Below are 22,481 nucleotides of genomic sequence, written 5' to 3' on the forward strand. Positions count from 1 at the left end.
TCAAAAGAAAAAAAGGGAAGGAAAAAGAACTAGCAGCTGAATGGAATTGCAACAAGGCCCCTGGCCAGCCCGAAGAGGTTTCCGAAATTCTGTACAGTCTGAATTCTTGTGGGCTGAGGGGTCACGCGATTTCCTCTGCAGAAGGCGAGTTGAAACAGTCTGACTGAGGGGGCAGAGGGAGGGGGGGAGTGTCCACGAGACGAAGAATCATGAGTTTCTGCCTGGCTGCTCTGATGACTTGCTGGATGACCACGGACGAACCCCTTGCCCTCTCAGGGCCTCAGTTTACCGATACTCATTGGAAAAGACTCTGATGCCGGGAAAGATTGAAGGCAGAAGGAGAAGAGGGAGACAGACAATGAGATGGTTGCACAGCACCGCCGATTCAATGGACATGAACTTGGGCAAACTCTGGGAGGTGGTGAGGGACAGGGAGGGCTGGCGTGCTGCAGTCCATGGGGCCACGAAGATTTGGACACGACCTGGTGACTGAACAACAGTTTACTATGCATTGAGCCTTGTTCTAAGGCACTTAAGTGAGGTTAACCTTCTGATCCCCTTATACTACAGGATTAGCTCCATTTTACACAAGGGGGAAACTGAGGCACAAAAGGTCAGGTGTGCTGTCTAGCATAAGTGGAAGAACCGGGGTATGAACCCACCTAGTGTGGCTCTAACCACTGAGCCACAAAGCCCTCAGCCTGCAGAAAGTGTATCACCAGAGTCCTATCTGCCTTCAAGGGCTTTGCATCTGTGTCTTGGATGCCAGAAGGCAGATATCTAGAGACCCTGAGCCATCCTTCTTAACTTGCCTGCTGCTCTCAGCTGCTACCTTGTCCACGAACTCTGATTCCTTCGCTTTGCTCAGCAGCCTTTATAACCACAGCCCGGGAGACCCCCAGGAAACTCCCAGGTCACAGCAGCCATCGACCCACCTCTTTGAGGCTCACTGGGGGCCCAGAGTCCGAGCAGGCATGGACGACCCTGCTCTGATGTCCATTTTGGAGTTTTACACTCAGGTCGGCCTCTGGGACCGCAGGAGGGAGACTGCCATTCAGACATCCAAGAAAGACAGAGAAAAACATCTATTCACAGCCAGACAGAACCTGCTCTTTGGAAATGATGCTACCAACGCGACAAGCAGCCCAGCTGGGCAAGAGATTCCCGAATAAGCCTGACCTGGGAACATCCACGTGGAAGGCTCAAAGGCTTGGGTAGTCACCAAGCTTATAAAATCTGTCTGGATGCTCAACCGTGAAATTCCTGAGGGAATAAGGTTCTGACCCAAAACCTGGACTTGTCTTCCAAAACAGAGTTCTTCAGACAACAGACATTTTTTGGCCTCGACAAACAGACTGCTAATGTCTGTGTCACTCGGGTCGCTCCAGGAAGACGCACTCACGATGAGAACATGCTCCCACTCCGAGCCATGCGCTGTATCACATGTTTGGGTCTGCTGGGTCATTCCCAGGGTGGGCGTTACTATCTCCATTTTGCAGATAGGGAGGCTGAGGCTCAGAGAGGTGACGATTCCCACAGCTGGGAAAGGTGGAGGTTGAAATCCTGTGCCTGCCTGGAATGTGGGGAGTTGGGGATGAACCCGGCGGAGCCTGGTGTCCACATCAGGAAGGGGAGCTCCAGCCAGACAAGGATGCACAGGGGGAGTTCTGCGGGGCGGGTGCATACGGAGTCTCAGGCGTTGGACAGAGAACTTTTAGAGGAAGCACACACACTTCCCTCTAAAATTGGGAAGAACCCCTGCAGAGGGACAGGTGGGGAGGGCTGACGCAACAGCAGTCAGGACCACGCTGTCGAGGCTGCTGCAGTCCAGGCTTTCCCCAGACACTGGAACCCACTAAGCGGGAATGTTGCACAGAGAACCCAGACATCTCCCACGTAGTGTTCTACCACTGCACCGGCAGCAGGCGGTCGTTCAACAAACACGCTTCCAGCCGCCACCACACCACTGCTCTATTCCTGGGAGCAGGAAAAACCCTGAATCCACTCATCTGAGGTCTCATGTCTCACCAGAGACCTCAGAATAACCCCCCAAAGAATCCACCAGCCCACTTCCTGTGCTTGAAAGCAGAAGGACAGGAAACTGAGCCTCGGAGCAGAGAAGTGATGGGCCCAAGGACCTTCAATCATTTGTTCAATCGACCAGCAGGTACTGGAACCAGTGTCCATCCTCAGTGGGGCTCCCCATTTAGAGAGAGAGAGGAGTCTCACAAGCCAACACACCTACAAGCCAGTGTGACAGCTGCTTTGCACACCCAGAGTGTGGAAACACAAGGAAGGGTCTTGCAGTCTGCCCAAAGAATGGGGGTGGGGGGGGGTGGCGGTGTTTCTTCAGAAGAGGAAGCTGCTCTGAGTGGAGGAGCAGGAGGAAGGCACTCCAGGCAGATGGCACAGCCTGTGCAAAGGCCTGGAAGCTGGGTGGGCATGGAATTAGGTGTGGGACAGAGGCCCTAACAGCAGCGATGGCCTCAGCTCTGCAAATGGGCGCGGAGGTGGGGGGGAGCAACCATAAGCACAGAGAGCCAGTAAGGCGTGCAAAGCCAGCACCAGAACTCGGGTCTCCAGGCTCCCCTTCTGGGTTCTTTTGCATACTCTACCACCCATGGTACCAAGCTGAGGTATGATTTTACTCAATGAGTTACATGATGAATGACAGCCCCCGTCACACCTCAGTAGCATCAAGCCTCTGCCAACTACACGTACGCTGACCTCCCCACCCCTGCCTTGGTCATCTCCAGTGACCGTCACAGACAGGAGGAAGGAAATGCCTACAGAATCTCCCTCTCGAGAGACCCTTCTGGGGCTGTAGCTCACGAGGGCCACGGAGTGTACATTCTGGGCTCCAAGACATGCCCTCCTATTTGCTGAGTATTCACTGAGCACCGACTGTGTGCCAGGCTCCATGCCAGGCACCAGAAGGATTCACGAAAGGTGGTTACAAACTCTTGTATAGCGTCCCCTAATTCAGAAACGGGCAGGGCTGGAAACTACTCCTATTGCCCAGGAGAGGCCAAAAGAGACGCAGAGAGGCCCGGGACTTGCTTGCTCAAGATCACTTGGCCAGGAGGTGTCAGGCTGGGACGTGTCTCCGGAAACGACTGGTCACAGGGCCTTTGCCAAAAGAGATAAGAGTCCCCGGGGGAAACAAAAGAGCCTGGGATCCCTCCTTCATGCCCTGCAGGCTGCCCTTTACCCACAGAGCAGGCAGAGGCCACACTGGCAGGCACCACCCAGAGTGGCGGGGCCCTGTCACACTGGGAGGGGCCCCTCTCCCGCCCGGGGAGCCCGGACGTGGCTGGCGGCTCGTGCAGGACAAGGAGCGGCTCTCGGCTCTAAGCTACCTGGGCTGGTGCCACCGAAGGACTACATGCGTGCGGCCAGCGAGTCCAGGATGCAGAGCAGTGGGGTCAGCGAGTCCTGCCCGGGTCACCTCCTGGGTCTCTCAGTCTATACAGCGGGGTCTATGACTCTCCTTCCTGGTCTGGGGTCCTTGTGCACATCTGTCTCCTCCACGGGAATGCTGGCGGGACCCCTGGGTGCCCTGGTTAGCCCCACGCAAACAGCCACGGACAGTCCAGAGGACTATGGCTCAGCTATGCCCTACCCTCTCCCCTGTACCAGGTCAGACAGCATCCCTACAAAACTCACACGGGGTCTTTGCAGACGCAATCGAATTAAGATGAGGTCACACAGGATTAGGGTGGCCCTAGATCCAATGGCTGGCATCTTTATAAGCAGAGGGAAACCTGAACTCAGAGACACACAGGGGGAAGGCCTCTGATGACAGAGGCAGAAGTAGGAGAGGTGTGTGTGTATTCGCCAGGGAACGCCAAGGACTGCTGGTAACCGGCAGAAGCCGGGAGCAAGGCACCTAAAGGACTCGCCCTCAGAGCCTCGACAAGGAACCACCACTGCCAACACCTTGATTTTGGACCTCTGGCCTCCAGGACTGTGAGAGAATCAGTTTCTGTTGTTTTAGCCCACCCCACTGGCGGGGATTTGTCACAGCAGCTCGAGGAAATGAACACGCTCCCCGCCACCCCCCGCCCAGCACAGCTGGCCTTCCCCGTGTAGCCGAGGTTTCCCGGGTTCTCCAGGCATCAAAGACTCCCTCAGACTCAACTTCTGTTTTGGGTGCTTCAGAGGACGTTAATTAGTGATGGGCTTCCCCCGTGGCTCAGCAGTAGATAATCTGCCTCCAATGCAGGAGATGCAGGAGATGTGGGTTGGATCCCTGGGTCGGGAAGACCCCCTGGAGGAGGAAACAGCAACCCGCTCCAGTATTCTTGCCTGGGAAATCCATGGACAGAGGAGTCTGGTGGGCTGCAGTCCATGGGGTCGCAAAGAGTCTGACACAACTGGGCAACTGAGCACAGGCCTAGGGATTTCACAGGACTATAAAGATTCTCCCAAATTCTGAAGGTGGACATAAGGTTGCCAGCGTTGTCTGACATCTAAAATGCAATTTCTATCTATCGTCACCATCCTGCATAAAAGGACACCCGACACAAGAAAGTGGCTGAGGCCAGACCTGTCCTTAAGTTTCTCATGTCACCAAGGATCATGAGAAAGCCGCATAGCCCCAGACCTGGCCTGGGTCTGGGGTTTGGGAACCAAATTCCAGCCGCTGTGCCCCTCCTGGGTGACTTTTTTCAATCCTCGCTGAGGAAAAGGGAGGCTGGCCTCCTCTAATCTCCTCTGACTACGAAAAGGAGGTTTCTCCATCTCAGAGACTTGACAAGTATATTCCAGTTAACCTGTGGGTAATTCCAGTTAATCTCCTCTGAGGACTCGGTGATCTCCCAGCCAGAGGGTGGAGGCATTCCGGGCCAGTCAATGAGGGAGGATGGAGAGGGAAAGAAAATAAAAGAGGAAAAAGGAGGAGGGAGAAGGAGAGAGAAGCACTGACCCTTCTTGTGAAAGGAAAACCGAATTGTGAAATTATGCAACGAGCAGACATCACGGGCCGGATGACTCCAGCCTTCCTCAAAGACACCTCGTAAACCCGCGCCCAGCCTTGGAGGGAGAGGCCAGATGCCTGGCGCTGCAGGGAGGGGCTTTCGAAACATCTGGCCCCGGGGGGCGGCCCGATGACCCAATGGAAGCCAGTCACCCTGAGCTCCGTGACCGCTGCACCCACGTCTACCGCGTGGTGACCAGTGAGGTGGCCGGCAGAGCCGCTGAGGATCACAAGCTGTCTGAGTTCAAGGAATGTTTCTTTTCCAGTAACTCAAGAGCGCTAATCCCATCTTAGAGATGCCCCCAACGCTGGGGAAACTTTCTGCCCCACCATGCCGGGCTGGCCCTGCCTGGATAGTCTCAGGAACCTTAAATGATAAGGCCAGACGTCCTCGCCTTTCCAGGGCTGGCGTCCATCTCTCCCTCCCTCCCCTTCTACACGCCCAGGCCAGGGGCAGGGTGGGCCCCAGTTCTCAGGAAGCCAGGAAACACACTCTTTTCTGGGCTAAATGCCCAGATTCCTTGAGCAGTCACAGGACACGCTTTTTCTGAGCCGATCCAAAGCCACAGGCGCAGTCTGAAAGTTTCTTTGGGCGGCGTGAACCTGCAGGCACCCAGGCACACCTGAAATTCCAGGCTGAAGGCTGGTCAGCAAGAGAGGCCCCAGCTGGCTCCCAATGGGCAGGGGGTCCATACTGCCCCGGCGGGTGACCGAGGGCACAGAGCTGTGCTCCGCGGGCCTCTGTTTCCTTTCCAAGAAAACGAGGTTCTTTCATTCCGTCATCATTTGCCAGGCTTTTCTTGAGAGGCTCACGGAGCCAAGGGCTGTCTGAGGCGCAAGGCAGAGAGCCTTGTCCCTCTAGAGGTGTGTGGTCAAGAGGTGGATCCAGACACGGCAGCAAACAGACATGGCCATTTCAGACTCAATAAGTGCTACGGGGGAAACGCAACTGAGGAGCGGGCTGGGGTGGAACAAATAAGGCTTCATGGGGTCGCTGGGACAATTAAATCAGATCGTGCAGCAAAGTGCTTAGCAAATAAATCGGTAGGGCAACCGAAGCCAGAAAGAGAAGGGCTGGAGCGGGTGGTCAAAGGACTGGTGTGGTTTGGGGGCCTTACGGCCCCATGTGTGCCAGGGGGCTGAGGGAGCCCCCGGCCGCCCGCTTGGCCCGAGCAGACTCCCTGCTCTTTCTTGGTGAGAAAGCCTCTGACGTCATCATGCCCCAGGTTAGACCGCTGAAAAGTCAAACCTTCTAAATTATCACGCACCCGGTCAGCCCACAAAAACCACCCGTTCTCCACCAGCAGGTCTGTTTCAGCAGGTGACTGTCCTCCCTGAATCTAAAGCTGGGGTCCTTCACCCATCTGCTAGGAAATCTTGGCCAAGTTTCATAACCTCTCTGAGCTTCACTTTTCATAAGGTGAGAACGGGGAAGGAGCCCTCCTTAAAAAGCTCACTTGATGGGTTTAATGAGACCGTGGAGGCAAAGTGTTCAGGGTGTGCCTGGCACACAGGAGGCCCACCTGCCCCGGCTCCCCCCTCTTCCCTTGCGAGAACACAGCTGAGGGAAAGGAAGAAGGAGGGCGGAGCATGGACCTGGTCTGGGCAGCTGGGTCCAGCCCTTGGGGAGCTTGGCATCAAGAGGGAAAGGTTATAGGACTGCCCTGGTGGTCCAGTGGCTAAGACTCTGCACTCCTAGTGCAGGGGCCCGGGGTTCGATCCCTGGTCAGGGAACTAGATCCCATGTGCCACAGCTAAGACTCAGCACAGCCCAAATAAATAATAAATAATTAGTTTTTAAAGAAACAGGGAAAGGCTAACAAGTAGAGGGGCTGGTGCTCTAACCAGAGTGGAGGGGCAGACACATTTCACGAAAAGCAGGCCGAGCTTCTCTGCTGGGTGTCTTGGGCACGATCCTCACCTGAGTCTCAGCCTCCTTGACTGAAAAATGGGTTCTGGTCATGATGAAATGAGACCCGACCCGGACACATGAAGTCACCCAGACAGTAACTAACGTGTTAGTCCACTCACCCTCATTCATCCATTCACGATAAAAATATTTGAATTGCATCCCAAGTGAGTGCTGGGCCCTGTGAGGGACCAGGGTGGGAGGGGTGTGGCCCAGCCCCTTGGGACAGACTCATCTCCTCTGGAACCACCCTGGCGTTACCTGGCTCTGAGAGGGGGCGTGCAAGGGCTTCCGGGCTAAGCTAGGCTCACCCTCTGTGGAAACGATGCCCGGACAGCTCTGGGGAGCAGCCAGCTCACCCTCGGGGCACCCCCGACCCTTCTACGCAGACTCACATCAAACCTGACAGTGGCTCCTCGCTGTGTGCCACAGGGCACCTGCAAGACAGGCTGATGACCAGGAGGGTCAGGGGGACCTCGGACCCCAGCCCACTCCCCCCACAACCCTACAACGTGCCGCAGACAAACATGAAAGCTCAGAGTTGCTCATATGAACAGCTTCACCTCTGACTCCTCCAGACCAATCAATCAATCAATAAAGAGAGAGTCGGAATTCGATCACAGTGACGATACGATGGGCTCCCAGGAAGCACGTTAGAAAACTGCGTTTCTAGCAGATTAATGAGACCGCCTGGAAATCGGGGGAAATAAATGTATTCCCGGGTGGATGCACTCCCATTAACTCCAGCTTCTCATCCTCGGAAAAGAAAGAAAAAAAAAAAAAAATGCAGAAATCCGGATTTAGGGAAAATAACACATCCATGGCACTTTTTCTCCCCTTCCCAAAGCAGCTGCTGTGAGCTTTACATATTTTATCATTTATTCACACGTTGTCCCCAGCAAGTTGATAGGCGTCGGCCTTGTTTTTCACAGGAAAGCTGTGAAAGAGGCTGAGGCTGTGGAGGTGAGGGGGCCTCCCACCTCAACACCCAGCAGAGGGGCTGCGGTGGTGGGCGGGAGAGAGCCAAAGGTTCTTTTGGGGAGGAATTTCAGCTGCAGGCAGGTGAGAGGTTCTGGGGGAGCCCATACGGGCAACCACAACAGCCTCCCAGTCTCCTGGCCTCAACACCCTCCGTAACACCAGACCATTTTCCACACACACTACCAGAAACACTGTCTTGACTATATCTCCCTCCTCTATCAACCTTCAAAGCTTCCAGATCAAGTCATCATTCCAGAGTGTAGCATCCAAGGCCTCCTGACCTCTGATCCTAATCCCAGCCACGGACTCCATGGAGCCTCTTAACATTTCCTGACACCTGGAGGTTTCACACCTCGAGCCCCTGCATACCCTGTGTCCTCCATCGAGCCCTTCCACCCCCAAACTGGTTAACCCCTACGGGTCCCCAGGTGCTTCCAGGGGAGATGATCTGGGTTCAGATCCTTGCTGGGTGACTTTGGCTAAGTCACTCTACCTCTCTGAGCCTTGGGTTCACTTATAAAATGAAGCCATTTACAAGGTGAAGACTATAAGATGAGAGCACGTGTAAACCCCTGATGGACACGCTGTTAAAAGAAACAGTAGCAGGAGGAGGAGATGCTGCTTTTTAAAAAAGATAGCTGATAAATCTATGTAAATAATCCCATACTTTTAAGAGAAAAGGACTGGCATTTGCAGAGGAGGCCCCAGGCACGTGGCATGTAGCCTCCACCCAAGCCGGGCCTTTCCGCTCCAAACATGCCCCAGCCACACGCAGGCCCCCTGCTCACAACGAAGCCGCTGGGGAGTCAAGAGCCCCTTCAGTCTCTGGCAGGAATTCACTCTTGCTTCCTGATTCTCCCCCCTCCTCCCTCACTCTCGTCTGACCCCCTGCAGGCCGGGGTCTCACCCCAGCCCCAGCCCAGATCCAGGGATAGGGTTCAAGGGCCAAGAGTTCATCACCCCTTCTTCACTGAGGAGGGCGCTGAGACCGGGCCCATGAGGAATCACTCCCGAGCTCCGGGAATCATTCCCAAGGCCCTGAAGCAGTTCAAGCCACAACAGAACATTCTTTTGAACCAGCATCCTTGGCTTTGTTGCTCCCTGACACAGGGGTCTCTGGGTAGGAGCCCAGAGTGCTGACACCAGGCCCCTCTTCATCTCTGCTCCAGGCTGCCCACCTCTCCCCCGCTCCCCCAGGCCAGCCCCCATCCCCTCTCTACAGCGCCCACCCCCCTGGGCTTCAGGGAGCCAGTCCCACATTCAAGACCCTTCCAAACATCCATCGCTGATTGGACCAAACTCTGGGTCATCACAGGACCCAGAGGATCACCCACAGGATCAAACCCTTCTTTAAGGAATCACCTGTAGCAGGCCCACAGGGTGTAGGAGTCACAAAATTTCTCCCCAAAGGACAGGTTCCAGCCAGCCAGCCAACCCATCTGCCCCCAACAGCGGCCTGGATTCTAGACACAGTCTCCAAGTTGCAGCTGTCTCCACGGTAGCAGGACCTGAAGAGCACACGGAGGGTGCGCCACTTCTCCTCTCTGTCACCCAGACCTTCGCCGGCCCAGGCCTTGGGTTGGGCCCTGGGACCACAGAGGAAAGGGGACTTTCAGCTCTGGCGAGGCTTCGAGTCAAGGGACTGACCAGTCGGTGGGCCTGAACGGGATAGGGGACATGCCTGGGGGGAAGCACAGGGGGGGCGTGGGGCCCAAAGCGGAGTCCTACGCAGTATCCTGAGGTCAAAGGAGCCTCCAGAAGGGGGTGAAGTTTGAGAAGAGAGAAGCAAGGCCTGTAGGCCAAGAGAGCCTTGAGTTCAGCATGGCAGAGGGAGGGGGCCTGGTAAGCATGGGACGGGGGGCGGGGGGGGGCAGTGGTGGGCAGCTGGCATGGACAGTTCTGAACGCCAGTCTGCCCACCTATGGGCTCTGGGTTCCACAACTGTTACCTCCTCAGCCACCCCTCACCACAGTCCCACGAGGGACTTCATTTCACAAAGACGAAGAGACAGGTTCAGCATCATTGCATAACAGCAAAGTCCCCCAAGATGCTGGCTCGGCCGGGTGGAATTGGGGGTGTTGGGGGTGAAGCAGAGGCGTCTGGACTTGGAGTCCTCACTCTGCTACTTTGTCACCTCTCGGAGGGGCGCTGCTGTTCTCCAGAGGGCGGTCCAGGAAAACGAACGAACCCAGGGCCACCATGTATGAAATAATCTGAAGCAAGTTCTTGGACTCTCTGAGCTTCTTCTGTTTCATCTGTATATGGAGCCAGTGACACCCGCTTCCCATGACATGCCCAAAGCAGCGGTGCAGGGTCAGGCATACGGAAGGACCCCCCAAATGCTGGGTCCCCCTCCTTGCCTTCATCTGAACTCAAGGTGTCAGTTCAGGCTGACCAGCCCTTTCCCCATGTGTCGGGGACAGGGGTCATCCAGCTTGCCCACTTTCCTCCGGGTGGTGTCCCAGTGCAGCCTGTTAGCCCTTTCCACCTCGGCCCGGGCTCTCAGGACCCAGGGAACCATCCATCTGTGCAGGAGATTGGTTTTTTCTCTCTGTATCTTTTTTTTTTTCCTTTCCCCTCTAAGCAAAACTGCTTGGCGGCTGCTCCTGCCTCTGTCCCCAAGGCAGTTCCAAAGGGCCCATCTTGTCCCGCAGAAGTGATGGTGGTAATTCCGTTAATGGGAGGCAAGATGGATGGTACCCGGTGCCCAAAGTGTATGAAGCGAGCTGGAATCGGCTGCCCCCGGGGGGGAGGAAAGTGTTGCCGGAACACACCCTCCTTTGGGGCCTTATTAGGTCTTGAAAGAGCTGCCGCGCTCGCTAAAACCTGCTTTTGCCAGCAGAAGCCTCATTTTACAAATATACAACAACACAAAAACCCGTAAATGGGAAGAAAACCCTGAAGATTACGCTCCCCTGCTGCAAGCGAGGCGGCGAGCTGCCACTCAAAGCTGAAGTCTTTAGCCTCGTCGACTCTGGGTTTAAATAAATGGGCCTGAACGCCAGCTCAACCATTTTGTGAACACGGAACACGGCTATTCCTTTGCCGTTTAAGGACTGCTTGCCTTTGGTGGGATGGGACAGCTTTGGAAACGTTTTCTTTTAAAAGGCTGATGTCCCAGATACCTACGGCCCTCGCATCAGTCCCCAGGGGAATTCACACCCACAGACCGTCATAACCACCGTCAATCTCTCTTGGCTTCTCCTGCCCTGAGAACCAGCGGCATCTCAAATGCAACTTCACTGTGGAAGGGGTGTCCATTCACAATGACCCAAACGGCTCACCCTCTCCCTAGTTTGGGATCACACTGCTGAATTGTCTTGGGGGCTTTGTAAGTGCATACCAAATCACTTCATTCATGTCCGACCCTATGGACCACAGCTTGCCAGGCCCTTCTGTCCATGGGATTCTCCAGGCAAGAAGACTGGAGTGAGTTGCCATGCCCTCCTCCAGGGGATCTCCCCGACCCAGGAATGCAATTGACATCTTTTATATCTCCTGCATTGGCGGGAAAGTTCTTTACCACTAGTACTCCCTGGGGAGCCCAGGGGCTTTAGTTTGTCCAAATGTAAAGTATGTATGTAGGTCAAAGCTGGGATGGACACAGCCAAGGTGAACAAGGGGCACAGCCAGTGGTCGTGCAGTCAGGCTGCCTGGGGTTGAGTGACCTCGACAAGCCATGAACCTCTCTGGGCCTCAGCTTCCTCATCCCCAACACAAGGCTCCCCCCACCCACCGGAGCCTGGGAGCAGGAGTAAGTGCAAACCCAGCTCACTGGGAAATGGCCACTTCTCAGTCCACTGAGAGCGCTGATGGTCTTTCTATTCTCAGCACTGCTCAGACACATAGGAGGCCACTCCTGCTAGAGCCGGCTAGTTTAGGGTGGGTGCTCTGTGAGTCAAAGGCCTGGGTTCAAATCCTGGCTCAGGCACAGACCTACTATGAAGCCCTTAGGCAGAGGACTCAGTCTCCCTCTCCCCATCTGTAAAATGGGCCCAAAAGAACCTGCATCACGGGGTCACCAAGGGGAGTCACCGTGATAATAACTGGTCAGGGCCTGCCCGGGGTGGCCCCAGGGACCAGCAGCCCTGAGAGGGAGCCGGTGAGAGTCCTGGGGGAGCCTGAGAGACACTCCCACCTCCCACCTGGGAAAACAACATTCTCAAAGACATCTTAAGTAAAACGACCCCAAGAGGCCAACCCAGGCCCCCTGGGAGAGCGGGGACCTTGAATAGCAGGCAGCATGTTAAATCCCCAGCAACTGCCGTCTCCGGGAGACTTCGGGGACCCATCACTCCACCAGGCAGTCCCCGACCCCACGGCCCCCGATCACCTGTCTCCAACCCCTGGGTCAGTGACCTACTTCCCCCACTTCTTGTTTTCTGGCTGTTCTCCCCATGGAAGTGCCAGCTCCGTCCTGTCTCTTGCTCATTATGTGTCTCAGGTCAGTGTCCAGATCTGTGGAATCAATGAATGACCAAGCAAAGCAAGAAAGGGATGAACTCCCTGGAGAGGGCGGCCCTGGGCTGAGGAACTTCCAACGTGTCCCAACGTGGAAAAGTGCTCCCAAGGCTCATAGGTGCCACCGAGACGCAGTCCTCGCCCCACAGTGTCATGAATTGCCAATACGGAAACAGCCACCAACTGCCAAATGCCGGTTTTGTATTCTGGGATCACAAAAACCCCCCCAAGACAGGAACTGAAATTACCCCTTGATTTGCAGTGAGAAAACCGAGGCCCCAGTGGGAAGCGACAAGCCAAGGAGACACGGTGAGCAAAAGGCAGGGGTGTGACTTGCATCCGGGTGTGTCTAACCTACCTCCTCCTGCCTCCCTCTCCGATCCTAAGAGTAGCCCCAGGGCTGGCTGGATCCTGGAGGAGAAGAGATGGAGCTGCAGCTTCAGGACAGCTCCCTGCCAAGAAGGGGGACTTCCCAGAGGCAGGAGCCTGCAGACAGCAGCTGCTGGGGTCCAGCTCCCTGCCCGTTCCACTCACAAAATGGTGGGGGCAGTGTCCCAGCCAGGCAGTGACCCAGCCACCCAGCTGTGCCTGGGATTGTGTGCAGAGCAGAGGTTTGAGGGGTCAGCTGGGCTTGGGTGCAAATCGATTTTCAAACCAAGAGGCTTATGGCTTTGTACTGATGGCTTTGTTCTCTGAATCTTTCAGTTATCCTCATCAGGAAAATGGGGGGAGCCTACAGTTGTTGCAAAGGTTAGCTAAGGCATCACAGATAAAGCACTTGGTCAGATCGCCAGTCCACAGTAGGTACTGAATACTAAGCATTAGTTAACTTTCCTGGGCCTCCCTCCTTCATATTTTTGGGAGTGGTCAGACAGACGTCCTGAAGCTGCACCCCGCCACCCCACCCCACCCCCGATTCCAGGGCTGGGAGCAGCGTGGGTGCCCAGCCCCCTCTGATCTCCGGGGCACCACCTGCTTGGCGTTGTTCCCGAGGAAGCAGGTCAGCAACCTTATCATTTGATTTCTGACCCTTGTCACTCAGGAAGTTAGAGGGGATGGGTCTGTCAATGCAGGAACGTCCGGCAACGACATAAGGGATTACAGCAGGGAGGGGGGCATTTCCGAGGGGGCCCATGATCACGAAGTGTCCTTCTCGAGAGGCCCAGGGTGAGGAGGGAGGCCAGCAGGCCACCGGACAGCAGTCACATCCGGGGCCAGCGGTCTGCAGAAGGTACCTGCAGCAGAACTCTCCCTTCCAGTAAGACTGGCCGCAGTCCTGAGCCGAGATCTGACACAGGGATCGTGTTCTTTCTGAAAGGTTACAGTCCTCCCATCAGGGCCAGCTTCACAGGCAAATGGCCACGTCGTCGTATCTGGCCCTGTCCTCAGCAGGAAGCCCCTTGCTTGGGGTTTCAACGCTCTGTGTTCACTTTCTTGAAAGCCCACTTTATCTTTGAACTTGCATTTTCTAAGTGAAGTAATGCTGCACGTGCTGGGGGTGCGGAGCTTGGAGTGGTCCTGCCTTGCCCAGGGTCACAGCTGCCTGCTCCCATCCTCCCTCCCCCCAGCCCCCAGTAACTTCTGACGTTCTCCACTCTTGACAGGGGCCTAGGTGCAGGTAGGCGGGAGGTGGGGTCAGGCGCATCTCCTGCCGAGCCACAGGGCAGGGCCAGGGGCATCTGCTAGGATCTGTATTCACTCTGTGAGGGTCCCTGTGCCCAAGGTATCGTGGCATTAAATAGCAAATTAAAAACATCATGACAGGTGGGGAGAGAGAATGAGAAGGGAAGGAAAAAGCTGTCTTCCTGCTTTTTGGATAAGGGTACCTACATTTTCATTCTGTACGGGGCCCCCAAATTACATAGCTGGCCCTGTCTTCCATTTACTTCCTGACCCTTGGGGACACCCCTGGGCTTCGGCAGAGCTAGAAGACACCGCTGCCAAGTCTAAGGCCATCACTGCCTAAGGAGCTTCTTAGAACAAGGCCCCCCCACCCCTTACCCACCCTGCCTCCCGGTCTTGTCCTTTGAAGTCCCATCATTGGTCACTTATGGTTGTCTTGTGGACCAGGCCGGGGAGGTGACGATCAGCTAGATCGCAGGGCAGGACCGCTGGCAGCACCACCAGGTGGGGGGGGTGGGGGGGTGGGGCTGGTCCAGCAGAGAGGCAGGGAGGGGGTGGAGGGAAGAGTTGGCATAGGCAGGCTGCCTCCCAAAGGCAGGGGCATGGGGTTGGCTCTGGGAGGCGGGAAGGGGCGCCTCATCTGTAAGGCAGGGACCCCTGACTCACCGCCTGGGGCTACTGGAGATTGAAGGGGCTCCCTTGCTGGAGGGGTGTCCCTGGCCAGTCCGCGCGGACAGTGCAGGGAGTGGAAACAGCACAGGCAGACCCTGAAGCAGGGCAGCCAGTCAGTGAGCTCTCCAGCTGACTGCAAAGCCAACAGGGAAACAAAAACAAGGTGGAGGCCATATCCCGAGCCCCTCCTGGCTGCAGTGGCCTAACCTTACCACTGGCCCCCTCCTGGGGCAGATATTCATTCCTGTGGTTTCTATTCCCACTTGACATCTTACAGACATCCCCTTCCTTTCTGCAGTTTGTAAAGTCCAGTTGGTACCAAGCCTGGGGTCAACCACGTTTTTCTCGTCACGGCGAGAGCGGAACTCACAGCAACTAAGAGCTCAGACCACACAGTTGGGCCACCCCCAGCTGTGTGCCCCTGGGGTGGATCTGACCCACCCTGGGCCTCAGTTTCTCATTTGTAACTTGGGGTTAATAAAAGTCCCATCCTGGAGGGGGTTGCTGTGAGGGGTAAGTGAGGTGACGTGAGTGCAGGATGCAGCACATAGCCGGTGCCATGGCCGTGAAACCCCAGATCACCCGATGAGAAATCTGAGCATCGCACATGCTTCTCGGGACCGGGCGAGTCTGCTCCCTCCTTCCTAGCATCTGCCACGACTCTGCTCCGAGACTGCTCTCTCCCCCCATTGTCATGTCACATCAGTCCATAAATATTTAAACAACATGTCATCAGATTATTATAACATATGATCTATAGCACTGATGTGCTGCAGTTCTGCGCATTTGGGCTTCGTTTTCAGAATATCGAGACATAAAATATTTATGTATTTAGCCAACCATGAGATCTCACATTCTGTCTCAGAACGCTGGGTGGTGGCAAGACGCTGAACTGAGACGTCACGTGTGAAGGGGATGCCTTGTTCTCACGTCGGTTCCTGGGGCCTCTGGATTGTTTCTGGTTCATTCCGGGGACGTCATTGTGCGGCCTGTGAACAGTGGCTGACTAGGTTTATCATAGCAAGTGGAGGGCCAGGAATGAAAAAAAGCCCCGTAAGATGGACCTAGAGTGCAAATCCCTTGGATGCTCTCATGTTCCTTTCTGGATCTTCACAGGTCTGCACATAGTAGGTGTTCAGCAAATGTCCACTGGGATGTAAGTTAATTCACCTGCTGCCCACAGCACTGCCCAATGGGCTGGCACCCAGCAGGGATTCAGTTATAATTGCTCTCCTGTTTCATTCCCCAACCCCTGCAAGTGCCCAGCATCAGGCTTGGCCTGGAGTAGGATCCAGTGAATGTTGCTGGATGAACAGCAATTGAAGGAATAAATGCATGACCAGATAAATCACTTAATTAGCTAATAAATGAATGAGGGATAATGACTCCCTGTCTGCTGGTCCGAATTATATTGTGTAAGACCCTCCTCCTGAGAAATAAAAGCTCTCCAGTAACTCATAGTGGGTAGGCAAAGGGGTTTTTCTGGGTAATTAAATATCTCGATTGTTAACATTAGCACATCACAGTGACCATATGTCCCGGAATTTTCAGCACTGTGCAGTTTCAAAGATGCCACCCCCTAAGCCATGCGAGCATCCAGGAACTTCTCACACACCATCAACCAAACACCTTCTTGCAAACTGCCTCTTCTGTCCCCAAATGTCACTAAAATGCTTTTACAGACCACTGCCATCTTGGGTGTTTGGAAACAGTGGTCACGTGTCCAACCTATAGACGATCGACGTCTGATGTCCCAGGAGATCATAAAAATATTCGCAAATGAAAGTTGCTGGCTTAGAGTACAAGTATTTTCTTTGTGTGTTCTCCAAATGTCGTGCTGTCACCATCGAGAGCAGGCAGGCCCCACCTTTGTCCCCAGCCTCTGGCACAAAAACCCAATCCTCATTTCCTCTTGGGTTGGCTGAGGAGGTTGGCATTTAAAGCAAACACAAAAGGCCACTAAAATTCCTGGGGGAGACGAACAAAGGAAATGCACACACACTGAGTCAGGCACTCCAAGTCCACGCTTGAGATCGCGGTGTAACTAAATCCAGCCAGACTTGGCTGCACCCGCCAAACACACGGGGTGGGCTTCCAGTCTGTCTGCCATGTGGCGCCCAGTGGTCCTGCCATCTGGGCACCCACCCTGTGGCCCACCAAGGCCGCACCGAGCTAGGGAACAGTCTCCTTTCTCAACCCAGGATTCCTTGCTTTCTGGACGGGGGGCAGAACTGGAGCTCCTGTTCATTTGCTACACAGCAAATGTCTGTGCCTGAGGTGCTTGGGAGAGTTCATCTCTACCCCTTCCCCAAGCAGCCCCCAAAAGATATGCCTTCTAAAAAGATCAGTGTGCCTGACAGAAAACACAGCTTTAAGACAAGGTGCCCACCCAGTCCTACCCAAAGCCCCTCCTCTACAGACTACCTACCAGCAGAATGGGAGCCACCTCTGCAGAAAAGGGGTAGAGGAAGGAGAACCACCCCCCCAACTCTGGGAGGGAACCTCTGTGTTTAGGTTCCTCCTTCTTGGAATAATCCAAGGACGAGTCTTTCTGTAAGAAACCTCTCTGCACAGGGAGGCGCTGTCACACACAACTCAGCCCTTTGCTGCCCACTGGGAGGAACGGCGGGGGGGTCCCTAAAGTCAGTCAACTTTGCCACCAGCTCAGTAACTCCATATAAACATTCTTTTTTTGGGGGGGGCTGTGTGGGCTCTTCCTTGCGGTACACAAGCTCTCAAGTTGTGGGCTCTCGAGTGGGGGTATGCAGGCTTAGCTGCCCCATGGCATAAGATCCCACACAGCCAGGGATCGAACCCAAGCCCCCTGCATTGGAAGGCAGATTCTTAAGCTCTGCACCCCCAGGGAAGTCCCTAAACATTCTTGAAGGATTCTGCCACTCACCCACTTAAAAGTCTCCATTCATTCAACAAACGTTAACTGAGCACCTACGACTGCTAGGCACAGAGCTGGACACTGAGGTTTGGCTGCAGTCCACAGGCCAGGTCATGGTCCACACTGGGAGGCAGATCACAAACACGACAAATACACGATATCAGGGACAGGTATGCGCCTTGAAAAAAAATAAAGCCAATCCAGGGAATGGGGAGTGAAGGACGTGGGATTAATTCTGACAGGGTGGGGATGGTGGGTCTCTTTGGAGAAGTGACTTTTTCAGTGTCCTGCTGAAGGCTAGGAGCAAGTCACGGGAATATTAGGAGGAAAAGGGTTTCATGAAGCCAGGACAGCAAGTGCAAAGGCCCTGAGGTAGGAGTTCGCTTGGCATGTTTGAGGAAGAGTAGGAAGGCTGTGTGGCTGGGGCAGAGTGAATGAGGGGGAGATTGATGAACAGTAAGGCTGCAGAAGTAGCAGGGGCCTCCTGCTCTTGCAATGAAGACCCAACCTCACAGATCCTGGGGGCCTTGGCTCCGGGGGACCTCCTCTCCTACTATCTGTCTCTTGGTTCATACTATTCCTTCTAGCTGCCCAGAGGCCCTCTCCCATGCCCTGGGCCTGGCCACTAACTCACAACCCACACAACGGGCACTCCCAGATGGCAGCCTTCAGACCAGGGCACATGACGTAGGTTTCTCACAACACGAAGGCTGGTGGTGATTAGCACCACGTAGCCTGACTTCTCTGTTTCTTTGTCGATCAAACGGGCATAGCGGTACCTGAGTCACAGAACCGCAGGAGGATGAAGTGAGTTAATCCACATAAAGGGTTACAACAGAATGCAGCATGTAGTGAGTGTCTGGGACAAAGGCTCTATTGAAGGGCTCACAGGCTGAGGAAGTGGCAGGAAGTTCCTGGCTTTGCACAGCCTGGGGTCTGCCCGCAACCCTGGACCCCAGTCAGGCTCCCAGCTCCCCGTGCCACGGCCACACCCACCCACTCACCCTTAGTTTTACCTGCCCTTTATCTCAGCCTTCTCAGGCCTCCAGGCCTGGACATCCTGCCTGGCAAACCTCGTGTCTCTCTCAAGGCTGGGGAGCCCCTCCCTCCTGGAAGCTCCCCCCGCCCCCGCCCACTTCCCCAGATAGTGAGTCCCAAAGGGTGCCTGCTGCAAACTGTTCACAAGCACCCACAATGGGGTCATGACGCAACTTCTGTCCCTACCCGGTGGTGAGAGGCCCAGGGGCGGGGCCGTTAGAGGGTCTCGATGCCAGCTCCCAGGGTTAACACTTGACCCAGAAAGTCAGGACATATTTCTTCAGTGAATGAGTGGACGGATGACCACACAGCAGCCAGCAAGGGCGTATCTGGTTAACAAAATGGAGTCCACTCAACCCACACAACACTGAGTGGTCTGTTTCCGTATCGAACTTTTCACCCTAGCCTGGGCCCAGGTGCCATGACCAGAGCCGTGGCCTGAAAGTTGAGAGAATGATCTGATTTCAGCCACAGAACCGCCACAGCCTGTGTGGGTGACCTTAGGCTGCTCGCAGCCTCTCCCTGGGCCTCATTCTCCCCATCTGTAAAATGAGAGGCTTTTAAGTTTTTACTTTTAAGCATCAGAAACTTTCCTTACAAAAATGTTTTTCCACATAAAATTAACCATCTGAAAATTAAAACTTAAGGGGCATTTAGTACATTCCTAATGTTGTGTAACCACAATCTCTACCTAGCTCCAAAGTACCTTCATCACCCCAAAAGGAAACCCGGGATCCATTAAGCAGTTTCTCCCCATTCTCCCCCACACACCCCACACCACAATCTGCTTTCTGTCTCTAAGGATTTATAGATTCTGAATATTTCATATAAGAACCTTCTCTTATTAAAATGACCCCTGAGCAAAACCTCCTTATATAAAACAGGTTAAGACGAGTCGGGTTGCCCCCTCCCCCTTCAGAGAAGTAATATCCCTCATCCTTAGCGGCCTCTCAGGGGAAGCTCTGATCCCAAGACCTTCCTTTTCAGAATTCTAATCCTAAACTTGGATTTCTAAGGCAAATCACCCCAAACAGGGCCCCAGAATCAAGAGCCTTGCTCCTGGTGTTACTGGCCCATTTGCCAGATGAGAAAGTAGAGGCTGGGCCCCTGTGAAGCCCCAGCCTGAGGCGACTGCTGTGGAGGTGCGGGATTCAGAGATCTCCAGAGCCCGCTGAGGCCCTTCCCTCCCCACAAACACCATGACAGCGTCTCAGATGTGAAGAGCTGGACCAAGGCCCACAGAAGCCACCTCAGGAAGGTGGCCAGTCCCGAGAGATGAAATCTCTCCTATCAGAGAAGACAATCCAGCTTGAGGGAACCCCAGGAGCTTAATTGAACTGAAGTGAAAGTTGCTCAGTCGTGTCCAACTCTTTGTGACCCCATGGGCTATGCAATCCAAGGAATTCTCCGGGCCAGAATACTGGCGTGGGTAGCCTTTCCCTTCTCCAGGGGATCTTCCCAACCCAGGGTTTGAACCCAGGTCTCCTGCATTGCAGGCCGATTCTTTACCAGCTGAACCACAAGGGAAGCTTAAGAGGGGGCGCCAAACATGCACAGACTCCCTCAGCCCTCGCTGCGCAGACCCTCTGTGAGGACCCTGCCGGCAGAGAGGGCCACCTGCTCACTTCCAACCGAGAACAACCTGCCCCGGCCCAGGTCCATGACAGCTGCTCCGTCCGCACAGACCTCTGACGGGGCTGACACTGTGTAAATAATTAACAAAACATATGCCTCGCTTAACAACACACTGAGGCTGACACAGCTCTCCCGGCCTCCCAAGACCGTCCAGCTCCAAGAGGACACAACAAAAACTTGTAAGGTTCACTTTCCTCGCCATGGTGGGACAGCAGAGGGGCGGTAGGTAGACAAGAAAGCAAAATACTGATTTCAAAACATTTCCCTGAGATGCCCAAGGCCACCCTGACATTTAAATCCTGCGTCTTTCCAAATTGCCACTGTCTCCCCCACGATCTATCTTGAGGGTCACGGTCAGAGAAAACTGCTTCAGCGGCACCTGGAGGGGCCCCCCTGACAACCTCCCTTTCAGCCTTGTTTCAGGCCTCAAGATACAGGGGCACTGAAAATGTTTCTGACAAAGAGATGACCTTCCCGGCCCTGTGACCCTGGGCAGGTCCTTGGTAATTAAATAGTTCCTAGTCTCTCATTAAACACTTACGTGATGTTACCCACATGCCGTGCATATTGTACGCATTATTTTAGTTCTTCCCTCACATTTTATGAGGTCATAACACTATCCCTGTTTTCCGGATGAGGAAACTGAGGCCCCCAGAGGTGACTGACTTCACAAGTGGCAGGTCTGAGCCTCCCACCCCACTCATTGACTGCCAAAGCTCACATTTTCAATGTGGTTGTGAGTGAGTGCCCTCCTCTCCCTGGGCCTCAGTTTCCATTCTGTAAAATGGGCACACAGGTCTGCTCTGGATGGCAAGCCTACTGAATTCTTCATGTGCAGCCTGGACTGATGAGAGCCAAGTTTACAAAGTAACAGTGTCCCCATGCAGGGCTTCCCTTGTGGCTCAGCTGGTAAAGAATCTGCCTGCAATGCGGGAGACCTGGGTTCAATCCCTGGGTTGGGAAGATCCCCTGGCCTGGAGAATTCCACGGACTATATAGTCCATGGAGTCGCAGAGTCAGACACGACTGAGGCAGGTCTCTTCCCAACAATCCCCAGTTTCCAAGACTTTGAAGACAACCAGGAATCAGAGAGGGACTAAACACTAGTGGCCTCAACTACAACTCAGGGGCCTCGAGAAGTTCTCCTTAAATGAGCACCGTCCCTTCCCCCAGACCAATTCTGAAGTGTGAGGGTTAAACAACTCCAAGGAAACACAGGGTCTGCAGGCTCTCAATGGCCGCCTCCCTCCCCCTTCTCTTGTCGAATTCCTTCACACTCTATGGAATTCCTACATAAAGCCCCTTTTTCTTTTCTGTGAGGTCACCATCATGCAGATGTCTAAGAGAGAGAAAGACCGGCTCCACGCGGATCAAGGCCGTTGGAACTGAATGCCTTTCAGATCCCAGCTGGCCACCTTTCAATTCGTCAGGCCTGTCACTCGCCCCCCACCGCACCACCCCCACAGAGCCAGCTACAGCGCCGAGTCGGTTTGGGGTGCAGTGATCCTGCTGTGGACGCCAAGAAGGCGTGGCTCGGAGTCCCGGCCTTTGCCACCAGACCACCGGAGAAGCGGTCTGTGGAAAAATCCAGAACTGGAGACAACGGCAGAGGTTGTGTATGAGGGTCTGTTTCCACACAAGCAAGTCTTGTTAGAGGGACAGATGTCAAAACGCTAGATCACTCTGCAAGTCCAAGTTCCCAAACTGAACGTCACAGGAAATTACACCACCAACCGATTTGCCCCAGTGTCAGCTTCTGTCTGGATGTCAAGTCAGGGGAGGACGTAGGCTTAATTCAGTTTGGGCCAAAGGAAGGGACTGTGTGGATGTCACCCACATCAGGCAAGGGTGGATGAAGCCATTGGCCTGATTTTTTCCTCTTTAAACTAACATTTTCCCAAAGACTATCTTGTCACTACCTAAGAGTCAAAAGTGAGAAAATGGCCAAGTACCAAAAAGCCACTGAGGGTCTTTGGCCAAGCTGGGCCATCCATCGCCCCGCTCACTTCAAACCAATTTCACAAACACTCAGACAACCCCTCATTCCACAAGCACCCTCTCCCCAGAGCTCCAAGTTCTGACCACCATCTGAAGCAATGGTCAAGGCAAGACCCGTGGCATGGGCAAAACCACTTCCTAAGAATGACATCAGCAAAAAAAAAAAAAAGAGAGATAAAAATGTAGAAAGAAGGACTATTTTTACCTCCCTAAATCACAGGCCAGACGGGAGAGAAATCCACCATGCCAGAAATGTGGCTGGGCCTTCGCACAAGATCTATTATTTCACACCT

The 22,481-nt window shown here is 54.3% G+C and overlaps 1 protein-coding gene across 3 annotated transcripts in view; it reads right to left on the reverse strand.

Moving 5' to 3' along the window:
* Window positions 1-22,481, reverse strand: part of NEK6 (NIMA related kinase 6) — an 84,844-nt gene that overhangs the window by 58,457 nt on the left and 3,906 nt on the right. The window lies entirely within an intron of this gene.

Source organism: Muntiacus reevesi, chromosome 3, assembly GCF_963930625.1.
Source record: "Muntiacus reevesi chromosome 3, mMunRee1.1, whole genome shotgun sequence".
Lineage (NCBI taxonomy): Eukaryota > Metazoa > Chordata > Mammalia > Artiodactyla > Cervidae > Muntiacus > Muntiacus reevesi.